The sequence below is a fragment of the Pan troglodytes genome, chromosome 9 (genome assembly GCF_028858775.2).
Source record: "Pan troglodytes isolate AG18354 chromosome 9, NHGRI_mPanTro3-v2.0_pri, whole genome shotgun sequence".
Lineage (NCBI taxonomy): Eukaryota > Metazoa > Chordata > Mammalia > Primates > Hominidae > Pan > Pan troglodytes.
In genome coordinates this window covers 30032195-30057325 of record NC_072407.2, presented here as the reverse complement: position 1 = coordinate 30057325, position 25131 = coordinate 30032195, and the positions used below count along the sequence as shown (strand labels likewise).

General features: G+C 35.6%; 1 long non-coding RNA gene across 1 annotated transcript; it reads right to left on the bottom strand.

The window, feature by feature from the left end:
- Positions 1 to 266: 266 nt before the first annotated feature.
- On the bottom strand, positions 267 to 18948 carry LOC107967045 (uncharacterized). Its single transcript, XR_001707215.4, has 4 exons — positions 18820 to 18948; positions 12052 to 12107; positions 9768 to 9840; positions 267 to 2115 (listed from the first exon to the last, which is right to left on the bottom strand). It is a non-coding gene; the product is annotated as an uncharacterized LOC107967045 (long non-coding RNA).
- Between the last annotated feature and the right edge of the window lie 6183 nt (positions 18949 to 25131).

The following is a 25131-nucleotide window of genomic DNA, read 5'->3' as shown; positions in this document are numbered from 1 at the left end:
TAATGGAAGGTTGTAGATGGTTTAATCTTCTATGTACACCACTCAAACTTTCCCCATATTGGTGTAAGCTGTCTGGCTTTCTTAGCATTCATGTGTTTATTGAAATTATACATTTAATTTCCATCAAAAACTTTTATTTTGCATTTATAACTTTGCTAACTGTTTGGTGCAAGAGGTCTAGTTTTCAGCCAATCTTAACTTTTAACATATCTTAATCATTTCTAGCTTTTTAAAAATTTACTTTTTTATTTAATTATTATTTATTTAGAGACAGTGTCTTGCTTTTTCACCCAGGCCAGAGTGCAGTGGCAAAGTCTTGGCTCACTGCAGCCTTGACCTCCTGTGGTCAAGTGATCCTCCAACCTCAGACTCTAGAGTAGCTAGGATGAAAGGCGTGCATCACCATGCCAGCTATTTTTTGTTTGTTTTCTAAAGACAGAGTCTGGCTATATTGCCCAGGCTGATATCAAACTTTTGGCCTCAAGTGATACTCCTGCTTTAGTATCCCAAAATGCTGTAATTACAGGTATGGACCACCATGCTCAGCCCATTTCTAGCTTTTGATTTAAGGTGAGACAAATGTGACTCTTCCTTTCACTTGAACACTTGGAAGACACTGTACAATTCTTAGTTTCCCAGATTTCAATATTGTTGTGTCTCAGGGAATAGAGAGGCCTGAGGAGAGACTTGATTTGGGAGGGTTAATTTCATTAGGCCACTCATGTTACATTCATTAGGTCCTGAACTAATGGCTGCTATTGTAGCCTAGTTCCTGTACTAGACCTATGCCATTTTATCTGTCACACTGAACCATATGAAATTTCTAAGGTTTTACTCCTTTTGATTTTAGCCACTGTATTAATTTTCACATTGGCATTCCTTCCCTTATCCAACAAATATTTATTAAGAGCCTGCCATTTGCAAGACATGGCACCGTGGATTTGGGTTACACTATTGGATCTGTTGGATAGAACAGCCAATATAATTACCCTAATCAAATTAATAGTCTAGTAGATGACATACAAAAATAAATAAATAAAACATATATATAGTATTATAATGAGAACTAAGTGCTAAGGACAAAAGTCTGTAGCAAGAAAGGAAGATATTTTGTGAATGAGTAGGGTTGTCATTTTAAAGCTGGTTTTCTGGAAGGATTAAAAAAACAAGTCTGGAAGGATTAAAAAAACAAGTCTGGAAGAAGGGGAAAGACAAGTCATGTGATTTCCTGTAGAAAAGCACATCTAGCAGAGGAAAAAGCAAGCATGAACATCTGGAGGCAGGAGAATCCCTGGTTTGAGGAGGAGGTCAATGTTGATAGAACAGGTGATCCAGAGAGAGAGAGACAGAGAGAGAGAGAGAGAGAGAGAGAGACAGAGAGAGAGAGAGAGAGAGAGAGAGAGAGAGAAGGAGGAGGAAGAGGAGGAGAGACAATAAGAAAAGATAATGGTGGCACCAGATGAAGTAGGGTCTTTTGAATCAGCATGAGAACTTAACCTTTTACTCCAACTGAGATTGAAAACCTTGAAAATTCCTGAACAAAGAAGTGACATTACCTTATTTATTTTGTAACAGACTCAGTCTGTCAGGTGAATGGGTAATAGATTTAGGAGCAGGATCAGAAACAAGAAGACACATAGCAAAACTAATGTAATTATGCCAGTGAGACATGACTTACTTAGGCCAGAGTAAAGTGCCAGGTAGAGGATGGAATAATATATTTTAAAGATGTTACTAAAATAAATAATATGAATGCGGGTGAAAGAGAGGCATCAAGGATGACTCCAAGATGTTTGGTTTGAATAAAAGGAAGAAAAACGTTGCTTTTAATGTGCTGGAGAACATGAGAAGAGCAAGTTTGTGGTAGAAGTAATATCAGGAATTCAGTTGTGAATGTGCTACATTTGAGAGGCCAAGTAGGCATCGAGTAACATGTAGCACATCCATTAGGATTTAATCAAGGAAGCAGGACCACTAGGAAGGATATGGTAGAAGGGGCTTATTACAGATTAGACCTTCCAAAATCGTTGGAACTGGTGAAGATTTCTTTGGAAGGCTATTATGTTTGCATCTGGTGGTGATCTTGAAATCACTCTTAGACAGCAGGACTGGCAGCTGGAAAGAAGAAAGACAGTGAACACAGAGTTAGCAATAGAAAATGAATCCACAAAAACAATACAGAATAACCTACCATGGCAAAGTGAAACTTTTTCTCTTATTCCCTCTACACTCAATGATAAGGACTGGCCTGCTGAAGAAGCCGAATTGTTTTGCCACAGATACACAGTGTACTTGGCCCTAAACCAGAGAAGCTGAAAGAGAACATGCAATGGCAGCCAGAGAGACTGAATACTGTGACCTTCCTCATTAGCAAGGTGAGCCAGCAGATTAGTGAAAATGTGTGTGAACTGCAGCAGCCTCTGGCACCCTGCATCAACATTCCCTGCTTAACGACCCCTGCTTTGTTTCCGAATCTCAATTTTTTTGTGTGATCAACCATAACTTGGCAGTGCACGGGGAAGAGAATTATGGGAAATCATATCCCAGCTTAGCCAAGTTGACACAGTACAAAATCACGAAAACTAGGTAGTTGTATAGCATGTGTAGAATCCAGGGAGGAGGAATGGGCTTAAAGTACACATCTGCATTTATTAGCTTAAGGGTGATACTCCAAGCAGTTGGATTATACCATCAAAGGTATTAATGTACCTAAAAGAGAGAAAAGTGTCCAGGAATTAAGCTCTGGGCCACTCCAAATTTTAGATATCAAGGATATGAGGAGGAACTAGCCAAGGACACTTTGAAGAAACAGGCAGAAGTATAAGATGGAAATCTAGTGATGATCAGATCCAGGAACTCAAGCAAATACATAGTGATTAAATGGGGGGAAAAATGTTTTTTTTTTTTTTTTTTGCCCCACAATTGAATTTCCTTCCTGGGAAAGCAGGCTTCAGGTTTTCACCCAAAATATTGATAGAGACATAATTAAAAATGACAGGACAGTGCCAGTCCTTTCAGTATTACTAGATAACAGAATCATCTGAAATAGATTTTATTTTTACAAGTGAGAAAAATGTTAATAAGGAAATAATTTAACAGCTCTCTCTTAGCAGAATTTTATAGACTAGAGCACTACCTGGAGCAATTACAGTTTGATTCATTAACACACTGTTATTCCACAACTGAGAAGTTGCTGAAGTTTGTGACATGCCAAGATAAATATGTTATTAACAATTACTAATTGTTTAGTGACTATTTCGATAATCTTTTGAGTAGCAACTCCTCTCAGGAATCAATAGTGTGTTTCTCAACAGCTCCATTTTTACAAAATCTGTGAATAGAGAATCTATATTCCTGAAGGAAACCAGTAAAACAAGACTTTCACTTTCCTAAATTTTCTTCAACTTGATAGTTAGATATCCATGGACATCTATATTGTTGCATATAAAATCTATCACTAGTCCATAATATTAAGTACAATACTATTTCATTATCTGCAGTGCCCATGCTGGAAAAGATTTTATTCCCGTTAATTGTATCCAAACCATATTCTTCAGTAAAGGATTCACATCTTCAGACTCTAAGAAATGAAGAATTGCTACAGAGTAATTTTAATTCTTTCTTTGCAATGTCATTGGTCACCTGGTCTATGGACTGCAGCATTTTGTTGGCATGATTTATTCACAGGGGAAACATATTCATTTGCTTTCACACAGTAAATATTTTGTGTATTTATATATTTTTTCCAGTTGGCAATTGTGTCAGAAATTGTTCTTGAATAGGTAAATTTCCTTGACCTTCCTTGGCCACAAATTCCTTTGAGGCATAAGCCAAAACCCCAAAGGATGAAGTCTGTTTGCTGATATTTATTCAGAAATTATTATTAAATATACCTTAAATATTGTTTGGTATCTAAGTAGTATTTATTGCCATGTTCATATTTTAATAGTTTCTTGCCATGTTCATATTTATTTATTTATTTATTTATTGCCATGTTCATATTTTAATAGTTTCTTCAGAATTCTTTTCATCTTCTGAAGTCCTATTTGTATTATTTAGAATCTTTTGTATAATCAAATCTCTGAAGTGCTCTTTTACTTCATACATTTTAGATATTCACCCATTTGTTTTACTACTCTACTGTACTAAATATTTAGCTATGATCACAATCTTTGGGGTATGGCTATGGTTTTTTTAACATATGATCTAAAATATAAGACTGAAATATTCTCTCAGCTCAGAAAACAATTTATCCAGTCACAGATCTTGAATACACTATCTGGGTGAAATTCTATTATTGTGTATTCTTTTAAAATGATCCTTCTATGGCCAACTGGTCCATATGTCTTAAAGTTTAAAAGAGGGATTTGAGAATTCCTGAGGACATCAGGAAGCATCGTAATGTACTTTCAGGAAGCCAAATTGCAACCACAGTGGTGAAAATACAGGAAAACAAAAGATCACTGTTTGGAAGGTTTTCTGGACTTTTCCACAAAGGTTGTAGAGGCATCTTTAATTATAAGAATTCCATGGTAACTCAAGCTCAGTTCTTGTGATACTGCTCGTTTGAAGGAAAAAGTAATGTATCCACCACCTTCTGTGCTGACCTGATTTTCATCAATAATGGTAAATGAATCAATACCTGTTAATACTAAGATTTAAAGAATTTCATTTGCTGTGGCTGCTACATGTATTAGGCAAACATGAGCAGATTCTAAAACCTCTCGCCCATGATCATTCTACAGCTTCAGCTTCTGTTCCTTGGGCAGCTTCCCTGGCTGTACTATGGCTATCCTCTACCCACACAGTAGCAAGCCCCTCAGAGTATCCCCACTACCCCAGGAAATACATTTTTAATATCATTATATTTTAATGTAGTGGAGGATGAAATTAGTATAAAAACTAAATTTCAACATGAACATTTCTCTTCAGATTCTATGGTTGTTTTATTGGTATTTAATGTTATCTTGATATATTTGTTTGCTGAACCCGACAGTTAAGTGAGGAAGGTGACAGGAAAATAAGAATAAACTATCTTGAAAAAAAGAGCTTTTCTATTGAAATTTATCCTAGCCCCATTGTATACTAATAAGTGTAAATTATATAACCGGTGTAAACTCTGAGGGTTCTTCAGACTCCACCCTCTCATGAAGTCATTGGGCAGTTGCTCGTGCACAGAGCTAACTCCACAGGCAGAGTGTCTCCAGGTGGGTCATTTAATTTCTTGTTACTTTTAAAATAGGATTTTTTTTTTTTAGTCTACCTCAAAGAGATTACATGACTATTGATGAGATTATTTCTGTGAAACAATTTGATTATCTCACCAAAGTAGTTTCCAAATGATTTTAAAACTACCTATTGGATTTTTCCAGTCTGAAGAACAAATCCAAGAAATTTAATTACTCCTGCAGAATTACCTGGGTTCAGAGTGAAGAGAGATTTTTTCCATGCAGAAAGAAATCAAGTGATGTATGGTTGTCAGTGATAGCCTGTCTGACTCAGAGAACTCTCTGATGACTAACTGAAGCTGTCATAAATGTGTGCTAGACACATGCCACTTTGCTTTCTCTACTACCAGAAGAACTACTCACTCCTTTTTTTTGTGCCAGTCTTTTATATTCTGTTCATAATCTTATATGATAGCACTTCCACATGATTGGTATTATATAGCTATCTTGTCCATTGGACTATGAGCCTTTCATGAGGCTAGGGCCTAGATTTTACTTTTCAATTCTTACTTTATTGGTTATAGAACATGACATTTGATAGATGGCTAATAAATCTATTAAATATATGAATAAAAATTAGAGTCAAGTTGTCTTTGTCAGAAAACCGTCTCTGGGAAGTGCAGTAGGAACTATTGCTCTCGAACTCTGGAGACTGGACTCCAAGAGCCCGACGGGATAATTGTTTTCTTCAGACATTTTAATACTCTCTTCCCCAGTATTATAAATGAATATTCAATAGAGAAGAGTCCATTTGCTTTCAGTTTTACCTTTGGGGAAATTTCTCTCCCTCTTCTAACTTTTTATTGACCTAAAAAGCTAAAATGATTTCTTCTGCTAAAAATCTCAGATATCTTTTGGTAGTTACAGCTCAGCACTCTCAATAGGAGAGATTTATATTAAAATATATCAGATTTTTCACACTATTCTCATAGCTACAATTTTGGGAGCACATTAATGATTATTCAGCAGTATTTTCTGAACCAAACTGATTTCATAATGAGAATAGAAGAGTAAAACTTTTGTTTTTAATACTTTAATTTAGATTGGAAACATCATATTTTCATGATTAGATCACAAAATATAAATTTCCCTTTAAAATGACAATATTAATGATCTCTATTTTTATCATTTCATTACAAAATCAATTCTATGAATTCAAATAAAAGAATTATAAATAGACATCAATATTTAGTTCTCACAGCCAATGTTAATTTTTTTCTGAAAACATTTTCTTTACTATCATTTCTGTATTTTGAAAGAAATTCAAAAATTATCTTAGATAATAATAAAATGATTTAATCATGAGTTTTGCTTTAGGAATTTGGAAGAAAATAGAATTGGATTTCTTACCACCTTCATTTGAATTTAGTATGTATGTCTGACAAATCATCTTTATTATTTGCTTCACAATATACACTGCCCAATACAAATTATCAAGGGCATAACCAATTATTTTACAGGACATTTTCTCTGATAGTTTCTAGGAGATTATTGCTTTTTGCAGATTAGCTTTGAGCAAGTTAAAACAACTCTCCTAAGTCACGGACATACAGGTTTGTCTTCAGTCTCCAGACAGTTCAATCTCCACTTGGCCCACAATAATCAAAATTGCTATTTAATAAATTTCAACATGCATTTTCAAATAGGTTGGCAAAATAGGGAAGAGAAAGTAATACATCAGTTTCAGTCGTAGGTTGAGTATTAAACAGAACCAGGAAATAGATGAGTTTATATAAGTTTTTTTTAATAACTAAGTGCTGTAATATAACCTATATAAAAAGCAGAAATTTGTTTCTTATAAACAGGATGATGAACATGCTGAGTTCTGTATTCCAAAATGGCATTCAATTTGTGCTGATATATTTGTCTATCCCCAACAATCTGTGTAATAATGATGAAATACAATTATGGACCTTATTTTGCCATCACCAACTGGCTCATAGTTGATAAATTACTTAAATTTTCTGAGCCTTGATTAACAGATTTTTAAATTTCTTATTCACTTAGCCAGTAGATTTTCTGTGAAGATTAGAGATAAATTTGTGAAGCCCCTAGCATCATACACAACCCATAGTAAATAAAATCCAAATGATAATTATAATTATTGGAACAAACCATTATATTATCTGCAGTTTTACTTATTATGGTGATTGAACCTCTTTAAGTCTAGGTTATTGTTCAGCATCTTAACATTCTTTATCTCTGTGACAGCGACTCCTTTAAGATGTGAAGATTCTGCTAAAGAATAGTTAATGAAATAGAAAATGTTTTTAAACCAATTATAATATATTTTAAAAGATGTGAATTATCTAGTCATGTTTAATCCCAAAAAATAGAACTTGAAGAAAATGTAGCAGTATTTACAGTATTTTTTTTTATCTCATTTAATTCTGTGTGTGTGTGTGTAATTAAAAATATTCTTAAGAGGGGGTGGGGTCAAGATGGTAGACTAAAAGCAGCTCATGTGCTCTCACAGAGAGGAAGCAAAGGGGAGAGTAAACAGACCCTAAACGCTGATCATCTAAGAAACCACATCAGCGTCTATCCAGGCAACAAGGGGACATGGACAGCAGGCAGGAGTGAAGCAGGGCACCAAGGCTTATCTGGGATAAACACGGAGCCAGGAGAAGCTCCTCAATATGGGAAAGGGTGAATGAGTGAGAGCCTTCAGGGGCATTCACAGTCTCCTCAGTGACCTGTGCAAGACTGGGAAAAAGAGAATCCTCCTCCTCCCTCACACTCTGTCACTGCATGTCCACACTGAGGCAGAGAGCCCCTTGGACATATTTTGGAGGTAACTCTCAAGTCCAAGGGGACTTCTGCAAACCTTGGACCCCAGAACAGACCAGCACCAGTATGATAGCCCCAGTAGAGGCCACAGTCACGATAACTGGGAGCATTAAGATTGCTCCAACCCCCTCACTAGACAAGGCTCAGTGCCAGCTTTTGGCCCAAACATCCAGCTTCTATCTGAACCCAGCCAGTGGTCACAGGTCCCCTATAGTCTTGGAAAACACCCAGATGGCAGGGTGAGTAACCTCACACACACCTGCCACTGGTAGCCTGATGTTCAGTGACTGCTGGAGATTCTGACCCAGTGGTCGCACTCTGTCTAAACTCAGTCAGCAACCACAGCCTCCTGTTGTCCCAGGCAACACCCAGATAGCAGAGTGGGTGACCTCACCCACCCTCACCACTGGAAGCCAGGTGGGCAATGCCTGCTGGAGCTTACAGCCCAGCGTCCCATTTCTGTCTGAACTCTGTGGGCAGGTGCAAGCCGGTGTTTCCCCAGGAAGCACCCGGACAGCAAGTTGGTGACCCCATCTGTGCACGCACATCCTAGCTGGGTGGAACTTGCTGGCTTGGGCAGTGGCCAAGCAGGGAGGAGATCTCACTCTCGGATCAATACCTATTACAATGTAATAATAAACATAAAGTGTGCAATAAATGTAATGCACTTAAATCATCCTGAAACCATTCCCCCACCCTCCCATTCATGGAAAAAATAACCTTCCATCAAAGCATGTGCCTGTGGGTTCTGAGAAGATATTCAGGTAATTCCTTTTAGCATAATATAGGAGGTCCTGTCCAAACCAAGGGTTGCATTTTCTGGGTAAGTCAGAAATGTCTTGCACATAAGTGCACAACTGAAGAAAAAGAGCATACAATAAACATTAAACCTATGGTCTCATCAGTTTGACTCCATTCTTACTTTATCTTTGGTCTCTAGCAAACCTCGCATTATCAGAGCAACCCTTTACTAGAAGATGGCTCCCTAGCCTCATTGTTTATGATACACAATACAGTAAGCCCTTTGTATTCTTGAGTTCTACATCCATGGATTCAACCAACTGCAGATGGAAAATATTTGGGATAAAAAGGCAACAAAAATAATACAAATAAAAAATACAGCATAGCATTTACATTGTAAATTTATATAGCATTTACATAGTATTAGGTATTATAAGTAATCTAGAGATGATTTAAAGTATACAGAGAATATGCATAGATTATATGCAAACACTATGACATTGTATATGAGGTACTTGAGCATCCACAGATTTTGATATTTGGAACAAATTCCTGGTGGCAAATACCAAGAGAGTGCTGGACACTGGTGTGTCCACTGAATGACTTGCTGCTAATAAAATCAAAAGATGCTTGAAGTTGAGACTTAAATTGCCTTTTTTGTAATGTATTCCCTTTTCTGTGTTGCCCTAAGGGAATGTGTTGATGTCATTTGGACCTCAGTGATGTGTCTTATACAAAGCAGAAAAATTCAGAAACATACAGAAGTACAGAGTCAGGCATTTCATTTTTGCTTGATATTTCATTTATGGAAAACATGTTACATTTAGAGAAAATAGTGTCAAAATAAAAAAAAAGAAGAATTTTGGCTGAATTAGAGAAATAAAACGTTTACATACTGCCATTTTTCTGTGCTTGTATTTACCTTAAATTTAATGAATTAGACTTGCCGAAGAAAGCTAGGAAGTGAGAGATGGGTAATTTTTCAATTCTGTAGCATATGGTACATACCTTTGTCTTCAGCAAAGTTAAGACATGACAGCTTTGTCTAATTGAAGACTGAAATGCAGTAAAAACCATTGTTCTGAAAAGGAAATTAACGATTACATTACAGTTTATCTGGTTATTTATTATATTCCAAAATGACTACTCTTCATACACTGCACAATATCTTCAAGTAATATGAACATGTCTTCCACGTCATTTTTGCAAATGAGAATAATAAAATTTTTTTGTTCTAGAAGATTATATATATTTTTGGTTCTAGATTTACTGAATGGTACTTTAAAACATTTCAGGCATGGGCCAGGTTGTAACCAAATAAAATCATTTGACACTAGGCTAGATAATTCCTCACGCACTTTCTGTGACTGTATTTCAATTATATTCAGTAGTTTTTGATAAATTTTCCTCAAGAGATTGACAGAAGAAAGCTACTTCTCAGTGGGAAAATTTTCAAAAAATCATATGAGACAGAGGACAAGATGGATGATCCATCTTGCAGGCGAGCGAGATTCATGTTCTTTATGTCTAGTAAGCAGACACCACAAGTGGTTTGCTATCAGATAGGTGCAGATGGAAGAATTTCTTTTTTTTTTATGAGAAGTAGTAATTCATCAGATACTTACTGTTTCAACTAGATACCATGCTTTGTTAAACAGTGAGCTACAGTGAGTGGCTGTCTATCTGGTCTTTCTATGAATTACTGTTACTTTCTCTTCAGACTTCAAACGAAACATCCTTTCCACAGAGAAGACTTTCAAGAGTGGGCCTTATACTCAGTTTGGTCTACCTGACATACATTCCTTTATTTACCTTATGAATTGATCATAAATGTTATTTTCATTGCTCACTTGTAATTGTCTTTCCAAATAGTAAGATTCCAGAGATCATGTACCATATCTGTACTTTTTATCAACCCATCTCTATCTAGTGACTATTACGATTGTCACATAACAGTTGCTCAATAGTTTTGATATATACATGATACCTAAATGCAAATAATAAAATAATATATAAAATGAAGATTTTCTAAAAGAGACAATGTAATCCGATGACTTAAGTAAATCCTGGTGTCTGGAAATGTCAGGGAAAATCTTCACTGGGAGTAGACCATATGATAAAACTTACTCTTTGGGGAAGTTAACCAAGGCTAAGCAGGTGAAACAGAAAAAAAGTGTATAACCACAGCATGTTACCAAAACTTCAAATTAGACTGTGAGGTAGAGATCATCAGGAAATGAATCCAGGGGGGAAAAGTTATCTAGTGGTCCAAGAGTTCTTAAGCAGCCTTGCTGACTACAGCTGCTACATCAGCACCGAAGCTTCCATGTATTTTTCCAGTAAGGAAACAGTGAGCCAATGGATTTCAGCAGCTTAATATTCACAACTCAGCATGCAGTATGAGCTTCGTGTTCCTATCAATTTCCTTTATTCCCAAGTCCCGTAGAGATGATATGAAGCAGGCCCAGGTGAATAATGCATACAGTAGAACTATGACACAGCTGAGGAGCTTGAACTCAGGAAAGCCCCAATCTAACAAAAAGAAAATCTCCCAAACTTTTGCCAACAGAGAGGCATTACCTTTATTATCCTGGAAAGGGAACATGTCTATATTCTGACCTTGAGGGAAACACCATCTCTAGTTTTCAAGGCTGTTTGCTATGTAATATCTTTGTGAACAGACTCTATCAGAAGACTATAGAAGTGCCTTAGAGAGTTTCCTCCCAACGGTGATGGGAACACATTTTGAAAAGCCTTCCTTACTACCTAAGGTATTTGTATTTATATATTTGTTGTTAATGGAGAAAAAGAGGAATTGTATGCAGGTGACTAATAGGGCCATGTTTTTATATGAAGGGGTGAAAAATCATGCTCCTGTCAAAACTGATAGAGCAGCTGCTTCTTGCCTCCAACATCCAAACACTATATGCCTAGGACATCTAAACAGCTTAGTCACTTAGATATCTCTTTGGAGATATATGCATGAAATTCCCTATATGAAAGTAAATTTATACTTAGAGATTAAAACTTTTCTGAGTTTCTTTGATATTTTATCCTTGTCAATTTACAATGTTGAATTACCCTTTACATTTCATAACACAGTAAAGCCTTTATGGCATATAATATGATTCTATCATTAATCTGATTCATCTCACTTTCCTATAGCCAGATTTTCTTTTTTTTACTTTTATTTTCTTGCAATGACTTATTGTGGAATGGTAACTTTTTATGAAACCACATGCCTATTATATGCCTCTTACGAAGTTAAGTTTCAGAGTTGCTTTATACTTACGTCTGTAGTGAAAATGTACCCGCAATGGAGACTTTCTCTTTGAAACATGAATAAAGCTGAGAAGGGAATATTAAGCACAGAGAATGAGCACTGTGTTTATTTTCTTTTCTGAATAAATATTAAATTAAAATTTTTAATTTGCTGGAGAGGGTGGATATTTGAATGAGAATGAGAATAATCTAATTTACTCATTTGATATTTGTTGAGTGTTTTACGTGTCCTAGGTTTTCTCTTATGTTTTTGTGGAATCACAAATAACACCTGGCATATATACCCTCAATGACCTTTTGGCTTAGTGAGAGAAACAAAGGGAAGTCACCTTTATAATAAAGCATTGAAACTGTTATAATAGACAAATGTACAGAGTGTCATGAAAGTGCTCTTCCTATGCAGTTCATGCTAAGTTGCATCAGGAAAGCACTATTACGGCTTGGTTTTGAGTAGTAAAATTGAGTCTGAAGTGACTTGAAAGAATGGTGTGTCACATTAAGAGAAATAAGTAGGAAGAAAGTAAAAATACATGTTGTATTAAGGAAAACCTTGAGTGTATGGTTGGGGTAAAGCTCAGATTACAAGGTTGGGGAGTCACAGAAAAGGAACAGAGTATGGAACTACAGAGTTAAGTTGGAGCCATGGGTTGGATCACAAAGGACCTTGAAAGCCTTGTAACAATAAAGCTTTTATTTCTTGGAGGTGATGTAAAACAAGAAAATGTTTACACCTGTTCTACAAAGCTAATTCAACATTCATGTGGGAATGTATTGAGAGTATGCAAAATTTAATGCATGGTATGACTAAAAACATAATTAAGGCATTAAAAGTGAACGCTGGAAAAAAGAAGGAACTGAGATGTCAGAGCATCTCAATTTCCAAATCGATAGCAATGTGTTGATTGGCTGTGGGAATGAAAATTGAAAACAAGAAAGACCTTGAGGTTTGGAACTCAAACTGGAAATGTATTATTATATTTGGAAGATCAGATGTGAATTGGAGTATGAAGTAATATAATATGAAAAAAGAGGTTAGGGATTATCAGGTTGTCATGCAGATGGAATCATGTAGTCCATGAAGTAGGGGATTTTGTTAAAGTTGAATGAGTAACAGTAAATTCAGTGGAAGATCTGAACCTAGAAAATAGATATGGGCAATCTGATTCATCTTCCCATTTCTCTTAATTAATGAATTTCAAGTCAACAAATTGGAGTACTAAAAAGACTTGGCAGTCTTCCTAATAGCGTTGTGAGGCTAATTATTGTCAAAATCAGTGTATCATGTATCAGAAATATATATTCTATCTTGAAACTTTGAAAAGTGAAAACAGCAATCAAAACATATGTATGTTTCTTCCCTTGTGGAGCAGGAAATTGTTTTGGTCAATGAAATTCATCTTTCATGTTAATAATCAATATTCCTTTTGAAATGTGGTACTTCCTACTGTATATCTTTTCCAGAGCTGAAGTACTGCCTGGAAAATAATTGTTCCTTAATAAATATTTGCATGCATGCTTGTATGACAGAACAAATTCAGTTTTCCAAATGTTATCTGCAGACTGTAACATGTCAATAGTATTTTAAATTCAATACATTCTTGAACTGTAAAAAGGTTTAAACAGTTCAAGAATGTGTAAACCTTTAGTAGTTCAAGATGTCCTTGTGTGAACTATGTTATGAACATCATAAACTTTAAGATGATGTCAAGCTTGTATCAAATAAAGTCTCAAAAGTCCTCCCTAAGTTTTTGTTGGAGGCCATGTTTTCCACTAGTTGAACCCAGCTCTATCCCAGGAGATTCAAGGATCATCATAGTTTAGTGTGCCACTGAAGAGGCATGTGTCCCCTTGTTAGTTTGGTACTGTCTAACCTGGGTTGCAATTAACAGGGTTTACAGAGAACTTGTCTTTCTTGCCCAAGCTCAATCTACCCATATGATGTGCCTCTACTTTAAATATGAAAATTTGCAGTAATTCCTCATACCTGAAAGGCTGGGCTTGTCCTACACAGACAAAACGATTTAATATTTGGACAGTATGATTTAGGATGAGGCAAGACCCATAACCTGGAGTTAGTTAGGAGGTCATGATATAGAGAATAAAGATGGGGGGCTTTGTCTCCAGAAGAACTGAGTTTATATGCAGCCTGGTTCTGCTACTTACTTATTGTTTGACTTTGAGTAAACTGTTGTTCAAGCTATTTGTTTGATCATTTGAAAATAATGACTGAATGCATATTATGTGTCAAGTATTGTCCTTGAATCTGATGATACAGAAGTAAACAAGAAAAATACGTTTTGTATTCTCAAGAAGCTTGCATTCTTATGGTAGAGGCAGACTATAAAAAGAAAGTAAAAGACTTGCATGGGAGATTGACGGAAGTGTTGGCACTGATGTATGAGACAATTGGGAAAGACATTTTCAAGGAGATGCCTTCTGAGCTGGAAACCTGAATGATGAGGTTCCAGTCAAGTAACCACTCGGTTTGTGTTTCTACCTCTGTATTGTTGAAACTATGATATCTACTTTATAAAGTTATACTAATAATTTTTTAAAAGCTTACACAGGCCAAGTGAATAATAAATGAATATTTGTAAGCAGGCAAACAAGGTCAGGTCAATAGCTTCTTGAGATTACCACTCTCTAAACATAAACAATCAATAGTTTATAATAAAACTGCTTTCATACCTTGTATGACCACAGATTTTGCTAGTCTTATTAAATAAAATTTGTGTTATAGACTTGCCCTTCTGTAGCTAGACACTAACTGTTCGCTCCCTGACTTTCTTGGAAACAGATTTCCAAAATATCTGTTCGCTCATAACACATCTGTTTCGCTGCGAGCGACAAAAACTGTTGGCTCCCTGACTTTCTTGGAAACAGATTTTCAAAAAAATATTTTCTTCTAATGTACCTATAATGTCTTCCTTTTATCATGTGCATCATACCCTTCAGTTTGCAAAAGGCAATCTAGTGAGAAGAGAGAGTACATGTTTTGAGGGTGACTTGAAAGTACAATAAGAGGTGAATTGTTAAGAAATAGATGAGAACTATGGTTGCGATGCAGGGAAGTATAGCAGAGAGCAATGTTTCCAAACCATTTTTACCGCACGAAAAAGATGGTAAATAGTAAAATTGTATGTAAGTCACCTTATAAAAGTATTCTAATAGGATAAAATTTGTTTGAGTTAATATTTATAGGAAGAGTGAAATATATATTTTGGGGTTAATACTTACCCAAGTTCACATCCTGGTTTTATCATCAATGAATTTTGTGTTCTTTGGCAGTTTACCCAATCCCTATCTTCTTTGTTTAGGTGTAATGCATGATTGGCTCTAGAATGTTAGATCTTAATAATAATGTCAGAAATCTCTTTCATTCTCTTCCATCCCTTCTGATGACATTTTAGGTACTTAAGACCCAAGAGATATGTCTAATCCAGCAGTGTTGTCTTGTCATCAATGACAACACTCACTCAGTGGGTCCAGAGTCACTACTACTGTCTACTTTTGCAACCGTTATTCCTCAGTGATTGAAATTAATTCTATGGCAGTAATCCTCCATGTTACCTCTCCTTTCCTTTGTAAACTAAACCTCTAAGCACAATCAAGACATTTTTCTTCACACCCCTACATTTAGCTGACAGATGCTTGCAATAGATTTAATCATAATTAATGTTCCAATCATAATTATTATTTGCCACTAAGCAAGCTTTGTAAAATCCCTTTTTTAGTGAGGGAAGATTGCTAGCAAGTGTTTTCCCTCAGTTATGGAAGAGAAATGGCATCATTCATCCTTTATCAAATATTTGAATGGGCTAAGCTTTGAGTAAGTGTGGCACTATTCTAGAGATGGGGATATAATAGTGAAGAAGACAGGTAATATTCTGTAAATGTGCATAGGTTTCTATGTAACAAGGATTTGTGTCTGTAGATAAAAATGCATTACATGTAATATATGTCACATATATTGTACTTTATATGGTAGGTAGAATAACGTCCCAGCAAAGATGTTCATGGCCTATCCTCCAGAGCCTGTGAATGTTACCTTGCAGGGTAAAAGGTACTTTGCAGATGTAACTTATGTAAAACTCTTGAGAGAAGGGAACCGTCCTGAATTACCTAGGTAGAGCCAATGTGGTCACAAGTGTCCTTAAAAGAGGAACACCTTACAGGCAATGTCAGAGAGACAGTGATGTGATGACAATAGCAAAAGGGAAAGGTGACATGTGGGGAGGTCCTTAAAAGATGGATAAGAGAGGAAAGAGATTCTTCCCAGATTCTCCAGAAGAAAACAGTTCTGCTGACACCTTGATTCTAGGACTGCTAATATCTAGAAATGTAAGACAGTTTTCAAAAGAAGACACACAAATGGTCAATAAGCATATGGAAAAATGTTCAACATCACCAATCATCAGAGGGATGCACATAATGAGATATCATCTTCCACCAGTCAGAGTGGCTATTATTTAAAAAGTCCAAAAATATCAGATGTTGGCAAGGATGCAGAGAAAAGGAAACATTAATACACTGTTGGTAGGAGTGTAAATTAGCACAACCTCTATGGGAAACAGTATGGAGATTTTAAAAATAACTAAAAATAGAATTACCATTAGCTACAGTAACGCCACTACTGGGTATCTATCCAAAGGGAAAGAAATCAGGCCAGGCATGGTGGTTCATGCCTGTAATCCCAGTGCTTTGAGAGGCGCAGTGGGAGGATAACTTGAGACCAGGAGTTCAAGAGTAGCCTGGGTGACATAATGAGAACCTGTCTCTAAATATTTTTTATTTATTTTTATTTTTATTTATTTATGTTTTGGAGATGGTTGCCCAGGCTGGAGTGCAGTGGCGTGATCTTGGCTTGCTGCAAACTCCGCTTCCAGGGTCAAGCGATTCTCCTACCTCAGCCTCCCTAGTAGCTGGGATTACAGGTGCACGCCACCATGCCTGGATAATTTTTGTATTTTTAGAACAGATGGGGTTCTACCATGCTGGTCAGGCTGGTCTCGAACTCCTGACCTCATGATCCACCCGTCTCGGCCTCCCAAAGTACTGGGGTTACAGGGCATGAGCCACCGTGCCCACCTGAAATTTTTTAAATCATTATATTAAAAACATATCTGCACTTGTATGCTTATCACAGCACTATTCACAATAGCGAAGAAACCTAAGTTCCTTCAATAGATGATTGGATAAAGAAAATGTAGTGTATATGTACAATGAAAGAGTACTTAGCCATAAAAAATGAATGAAATCATGTCTTTTGCAACCATGTAGATAAAACTGGAGGCCATTATCTTAAATGAAATAACTCAGAAACACAAAGTCCAGTATCACATGTTCTCACTTACAAGTGGGAGCTAAATAATGTGTACACATGGGCATAGAGTGTGGAATAATTGACATTGGCAACTCAGAAGGGTGAGAGGGTGGGAGGAAGGAGAAGAATGAGAAATTGGTGGCGGTTGCAATGTATATTATTCAGGTGATGGATACCCTAAAAGCTCAGAATTCATGATTGTGGAAAGTATCCATGTAGCAAAACTGCACTTGTAACACTTAAATTTATACAAATAAAAAATTAAAATTTTTTTATTCTAAGAAACTAATGTTGTGGCACCTGTTACAGTAGCAATAGAAAACTAGTACACTATAAAATATACATTATACACATGTACATATACATATCATGTTATGTTTATACATGTCTGAGTATATATGTAATATATACTATACCAGCTATATAATATATGCCAGCTATACAATACACACTCTATAATACACATTATATATTTATAACATATATGTATAGTGTACATACAAAACACCTATATATTATATTACAATCAGTGGAAATCAAGTTAAAATTATATTAAGACTCTCTCACACACATAGCAGAATAAGGAAAGACAAATATTTAAAGTGATGGATATTCCAAGTACACTGAGTTGATTTTTTACAAATTATGTGAATGCCTTATAACATATACCAAAAATTCTGTTATGCACCAATAAAAAAATAGTGATTATATCAAATGCTGGTGAGAATATGGAGAAAGTGTATCCCTCATACATTTTGCTGGAAATGTAAAATAGTAGTTTCAGTTTCTTAGAACTACTAGAAAATAGCAGTTACTAGTTTCTTATAAAACTAAGCATGGAGCTTCTGTGTTACTTTGAAATTCACTCTTGGTTATTTGAGAAAAATTAAAACTTCTGTTTACACAAACACAAACATGAAATTGTTTGTAGGAAATGTATTTGTAATAGCTATAAACTGGAAATAACACAGATGTCCTTCAATGGGTAAATAGTTAAACAAACTGTAGTACATCCACACCATGAAATACTGCTTAGCAGTAAAATATATGAACTATTTAAACATGTAAAAATCTGGATGAAACTTCAAGGAATTAAGCTGAGTGAAAAAAAGCCAACCCCCAAAATCCAGATACTTTATGTATACGGAATTTTTTAAATGACAAAATTATTGAAGTGAAGAACATCTTTGAGGTTGACGAAAGGTCAGGAATGAGGTAGGAAAGGGTGGTGGATGTGGCTTTATCAGGGCAATATGAGGTATCTTGTGATGGAAATGTTCTCCAGCTTGACTGTATCAATGCTAATATGTTGGCTGCAATATTGTATTACAGTTTAAAAAGATGTTATCAGTGAAGTAAACTGTTCTGCAGTATATGGGACTCTATAACTGCATATGAATTTACAATTATTTGTAATTTTTTAAAAAGTTTAAACAGAAAAAAATATGAACATACCAGGTACTCAGTAAAGTTTAGATGTCTTTCCTGAAAAAAAAAAAAATGTTGGGTTGAACGGCCCCTGTTTCCATTTACTATGATGAAGAAAAAAATGGGGATATTGTTATTTGAAAAACATATTATGTTAGAGAAAGATCCCTGGAATCTAGAATTTAGAAGACCAGAGTTATCTCTGTTGCTATGTTACTAATGAACAGTGATCCAATAAATGAGCCACTTAATTCTTTAACTTCACTTCTCTTATGTGAAATGCATGTGAATTTGTTCAGATGATTATAAAGTTCACTTCTAATTTATGAAATGATGATTATTGAATAAATTCAAGTAGATTTCCTCCAAAAGCACTCAATATAGTCATTTTACATAAATGCCTCTTGCAGTTTAAAATTACATATTCTTATTTTCCAAAACATGAGATATATGCTTTCCTTAAATCTCACTGTGTTTGTATGCCATCCATGTATTATTGAGGAGTTAATCATTATCAATTCTTAATTTTTAATATTAGCAAACTATTGCAATTATACATTGTCTTATATTTTAATATCAAAACAAAAATCTGTATTATGTTCTCCATATCGTCATAAAAATTTGAGCTTAATCTTTCATTTATGTTGTACCCAATAAAAAAGATAAATTTGATATCTGAACATTTCATGCACATAACTGTGAATGCATGCATAAGCACATAAAACGTATACACACATCAAGGCAAAATATTTTTATCCATTTTATTTAGAATAAGAAGTCATCTAACTTTTTTATGTTAAAACAAATTCTAAATGCGTATTCTAAGTTTAAAAGACATGCTGAAACTTACATAAGAAAGATATTAAACATAAAAATATTCCTGTGGAGGTTTATTAAGTAGGCCAAAACAGGTAGGACGGTTATGTTCCCATTATATTTCTACTAAGGGCAACAACTCATGGGATTATGTGTGTGGCTCAAAATAAGTAAATTTTCCTTAGAAACATTTTGATAAATACATAAGTATCCCAAAAATGTAAGTCCAAGAATTCTGTATCCTTTCTTTCTCCCCTCCAAGTTAAAAAAAAAAAAAAAGTCTATATCCTTTTTCAGAGCCTTTGAACACATTTCTCCCTTATAGAGGCACTGTCCTTGACATTGAACTTGGAAATAATAGACTATGAAATTACATTAATGTCCTCCAAAAATAAAAGAAAAATCAAAATGATGTAAGCATGAGGTCATTTATTTTTCTATAGTGTGACTAGAATAGCATATTTAAGTAACATTAGGATTTTCTTTGAGAATTGTTTCAATTGTTGAGAAATTAAACTACTTTTTTTTTTTCTTCTAATGCTTCTTCTTCTTCTTCTTCTTCTTACGTCATAGAAAGTCCCCAGGCTGGTCCCAAATGTTTTCATTTTAGGTGGAAGCATTATTGAACTCTATGTCACTTGCACAATTAACTGGAAAATTATTCCTGATCACTAATATGACCAAAGCCATTTTAAAAAAAATATTTGAACTGTAGATTGTAGGGAGTAATTTAAGAACTCTCTGATCTTCTTTAGATCCCCTTAAGCTTGTGTAACTGAATTTTCAAGTCTGATACTGTATAATCATAGTCTTACAGATCCTGATCTGTGATAATAATTGTACCTCTTTGGGACCCAGGAGTGGCTTAAAGAAGACAGACACCAAGTTGAATGCCAGTAATTTTGAAAATTTTGTTGTCCTTTTGCATTCAAAAGCCACATAGAAAAATAAGCTCTGTGATATTTCCAATCTTCCTCTGAGTAGTAAATTATTAACCAAGACCTTTACAGACCATCACCACCAACTTTTTTCCTGTTACAACAATATTCAACTTTTTATTTCTTTTTACCCAGTTTAAGTCACCTTCCAAACAATGTAAAAACTATGCAGATGAATGGTATCATGCCAGCAACATTACTAAGAAAAACACAATATATCGTCTTGTCATGACAATATTTGTACTTTATCCTGAAGATCTGTTTCTGCATTCCTGTTATCTTGTGACATATAGTCTTTAGCATCTGAAAGAGGCAGGGATGGCTTCATAGCTGTGTTTTGTTGAGATGGTTTACTGTCAGTTGTTTACACAGTGACTCACCCTAAGGACCTTGCACTTGGGGTTTTAATGCTCTGCAGTTGTCGTTTTGTAATTGTTAGTAATTTGTTTGAATTTATGTTTTGAAAGTGAAATTTGACAGGTCAGTGAACCATGAATAGGAGGCTTGGAGATTGAGCTCCCATATTGTTCTACCTACATCTGTATCTGTTTGAATGAGTTCTGGGCTGCTCACAGCCCCACACTTTAGCACCCGGAGCCAAGGTGAGCCCTGCCACCTTCTGCTCCTAGTAGGGTCCTTGAAGTAAACTTGAGAGGTGTCAGGTTTGATGCCTGTGTCACACCATATCTCAGGCTGGACATGGAGAGGGACATCTTTGCCCTGCGTTGAAAGCACCAAGGCATATATGGTAGGTGACCAGCCTGAGGCTGCCTGTTGGTGGTGGTGAGTTTCTCTTCCATCCCTGATTTAGGTATTGAGTATCTCCTGGCACAGAGGTATAAAAAACTTTGAAGGATACCCACCTATCATGAGTTACGGTATTGGGTCCATTGATAAGAGAGACACATGGCTTCCCCAGTCAGGACATGACAAAAAGTCTGGCAGGTGGCTGAATGGTTGACCCAGAGCCCTCAGTCTTGTGGCAGAGCAAAGCCCTCTGGTGTCTGAGTGTCTGAACTGAGTGTGACTGTGTTTGTTGCTTTGGACAGTTCTTGTCCCCTGGCAAGACACAAAATAGGAATTGTGTAGTTTTACTGATTCCACATGCAGGTTAAATATTCCGAGCATTGGCATTTAAAACTGGCCCTGCAAAATTTAGATGAATGGTAAAAAATTATGCTAATAATTTACAATTTAATTCTTTTTGAAATATTAAATAGCAAATAAAAACACCATGATACATTGAGAGACAGACCATGAAGAAAGGCAGTTCCTGATCGAATGGCACTTTTCCACTGCTTTTTGAACAGTGGAAAAGTGGTCCCACATTTTTATTTTGTACTAGGTCCTCTGAATTATGTAGCCAGCATTGGATGAGTCTGAGGTTTTGCTGTAGATATTCCTTGGTCTCTATACGCTGATAAAATGCCCTACCTATAAAACTATCAAATACTGAAAGTCCTTCTAAAACAATTAAATATTATGCCTTTTGAACAAGTGATCCTCTTTAGTAATTCAGTAATAACAGAGGAATAAAGTCTTGTTTAGGGAGTAAATATTTATAAATAAATAAAATACTGCTTATGGAAGCTGACATACTGTCTCATCTTGGCACAGTTAAGATGCTTATGTGAGGAGCCCTGAAGATGCTGATAGTACCGTTAAAGTCATATGGAGATTCCAGAGCACATGGATTATTCTATTAAAAATCACAATAGCTTTGTTTTTTAAGTAAAATGAAGAGATGATTGATAAAAATATCCAATGAAAAATAAACTGGAGGGGAAACAGTGTATAGTGTTGTTTGACTTGTAAAACAAGAACATATGATACAGAATAATACAGAATGTTGGGTGACAAATTTCTAAATTTATTTTATGTAACATATTCAGGTCAGACATGTTGTACTTGTATTATATAACTGTCCACGAGTCTAAATTTGCTCAGGAAAGAGAATTATTTGCTAACGTATAGTGGGTTTTTCCTTGTTGGTTGTTTTTTGAGGAGTGAGGTAGATAACTACTGTCTGACATCAATATTTCTCAGTTTTATTTATAGACTACTCTCAGGGAGTCTATAAGAAAATGATAAAAATTGTCACACTAATATATATTGAACATTTACTATGTTTTATGCTCTTTTGTAGGCACTGGTTAAAAAAACACGGAGAAGATAAACTTCTTTCTCTCAGGGAGCTTACATTCTAAAAGAGAAGTCAGATATTAAGTATATAAACATACATACGATTACTACAGAGAGTAAGCTACATGGTGTGAGAACTCTAATTGAAATATTTAATTAATCCCAGAAGGTCACTGACTACTACCCTTAGAAGTCAAAGTTTTACCTAATACATAGAATAGAATTAAAACTTTGCTAGGTAAAGCAAGAAACAAAAGTAAGGTATTTTCAGAAACAAAGAACAGCACATACAATAGCATTTTGGGCAAAAAGAAAGACGAGAGTGGCTGGTACAGAAAGAGAAGGAGAGTGTCTGGTGCAACTTGAGGTGGAAGAGACAAGCGGAGACTAGATAGTTGCAAGGTCTTATGGGTCATAGCATAAACTCTGTCTCTGAATCAGCAATCTGAGAATGGTGTCTGGGATGCTGCGTTTACAGCAGATATTCCAGTAGTTTTTATTTACATTAATTAAACTTTGAGAAATCTGGCCTCAAAATCCTATGAGCATTTCTTACAATATTCTGTAACTGTTATTAGAGACACAGGCTTTGTACCTAACCCATTAATATTAGGGACAATTGAAGAGGGATACATATGAGTGATGATGACCACATTCCAGACCATAAAGGTGATTTATCCCTTAGACTGTGGCTGGTTCCAGAAGCCTGAGCCCACAGCAATGTTTTTTATTTTTTTTTCTTGATTTCTTCCTGAAGATAGCATTTGTTGCCTATCTCCTGAGAATACATACAATTGAAATTATTGATGAATTTTTTCTGATCAAGACTTCCTACACTTAGATCCTGCTGTAGGTAGCTTTAGATTATTTATAAAAATTACTTTTATGAGTTAGACTTTTATAGATTTTACATGTAATTGTGCTCATGTAGTATTTGTCTCTTTGTCTGGCTTATTTCATTTGGCATAATGTCCTTCATGTTTCTGCGTGTTGTTGCAAATGGCAGGATTTCCTTCTTTTTTTGGCTGAATATTATTCATATATATGCACGTGTATCATATTTTCTGTATTATTCATCCATCAACACTTAGGTTGTTGCCATATCTTGGCTATTATGAGTAATGCTGCAATGGACAAGGGAGTGCAGATCTCTTTGGGATGTGGATTTAATGTCCTTTGGATTTATACGCAGAAATGGGATTACTGGATCATATGGTAGTTTTTTTTTTTTAATTTCTTAAAGAACTTCTATACTGTTTTCCATATGGTTGTTCCTATATGGTTGTTCCCACCAACAGTGTTCCCTTTTTCATTCACATCTTCACCAACACTTGGTACCTTTTGACATTTTGGTAATAGCCATTCTAACAGGTATGAGGTGATAGCTCACCTTGTATTGGATTTGCATTTACCTGATGATCAGTGATAATGAGCACATTTTAATATACCTGTTGGCTATTTGTATGTCTTCTTTGGAATATGTGTATTCAGGCTCTTTGCTTATTTTTTAAATCAGGCTATTTGTTTTTATTTGTGTTACTGAGTTGTGTAAGTTTCTTACATATTTTGAATAGTAACCCCTTATTGCATGTATAGTTTACAAGTATTTTCTCCCATTCTCTAGGTTGCCTTTTGTATTGCCTCATTCCTTTGTTGTGTAGAAACTTTTTAGTTTGATGTAGTCCTACTTATTTTTTATTTTGTTGCCTGTGCTTTTGATGTTGTATCTAAAAATTCATTGCCAAGACAGTTGTCATGGAACATTTCTCCCATATTTTCTTCTAGGAATTTTGTGATTTCAGGTTTCAGTCTCGATCCATTTGAGTTGATTTTTTTTTTTTTTTTTTTTGAGACGGAGTCTCACTCTGTCACCCAGGCTGGAGTGCAGTGGCACAATCTCAGCTCACTGCAAGCTCCGCCTCTGGGTTCACACCATTCTTCTGCCTCAGCCTCCCGAGTAGCTGGGACCACAGGCACGCCCGCCACCATGCCTGGCTAATTTTTTGTATTTTTAGTAGAGACGGGTTTCACCGTGTCAGCCAGGATGGTCTTGATCTCCTGACCTTGTGATCCGCCCGCCTCGGCCTCCCAAAGTGCTGAGATTACAGGCGTGAGCCACTGAGCCTGGCTGAGTTGATTTTTGTGTATGACATAAGGATTCTGTTTTACTTTTTCGCATATGAATATTCAGTTTTTCTAATACAATTTGTTAAAGAGACTATTCTTTTCCCATTATATATTCTTGGTGCCTTTGTCAAAGATTAATTGATTATATACATGTGAGTTTATTTCTGAGTCTTCTATTTTGTTCCGTTGGCCTGTGTGTCTGTTTTTATGTCAGACCTCATAGAATGTTACCAGGGCCCAGGGTGGGGGAAATGGGCAGATGCTTGTCAAAAGGTACAAACTGTCAGTTATAAGATGAATAAGTTCTGAAGACCCA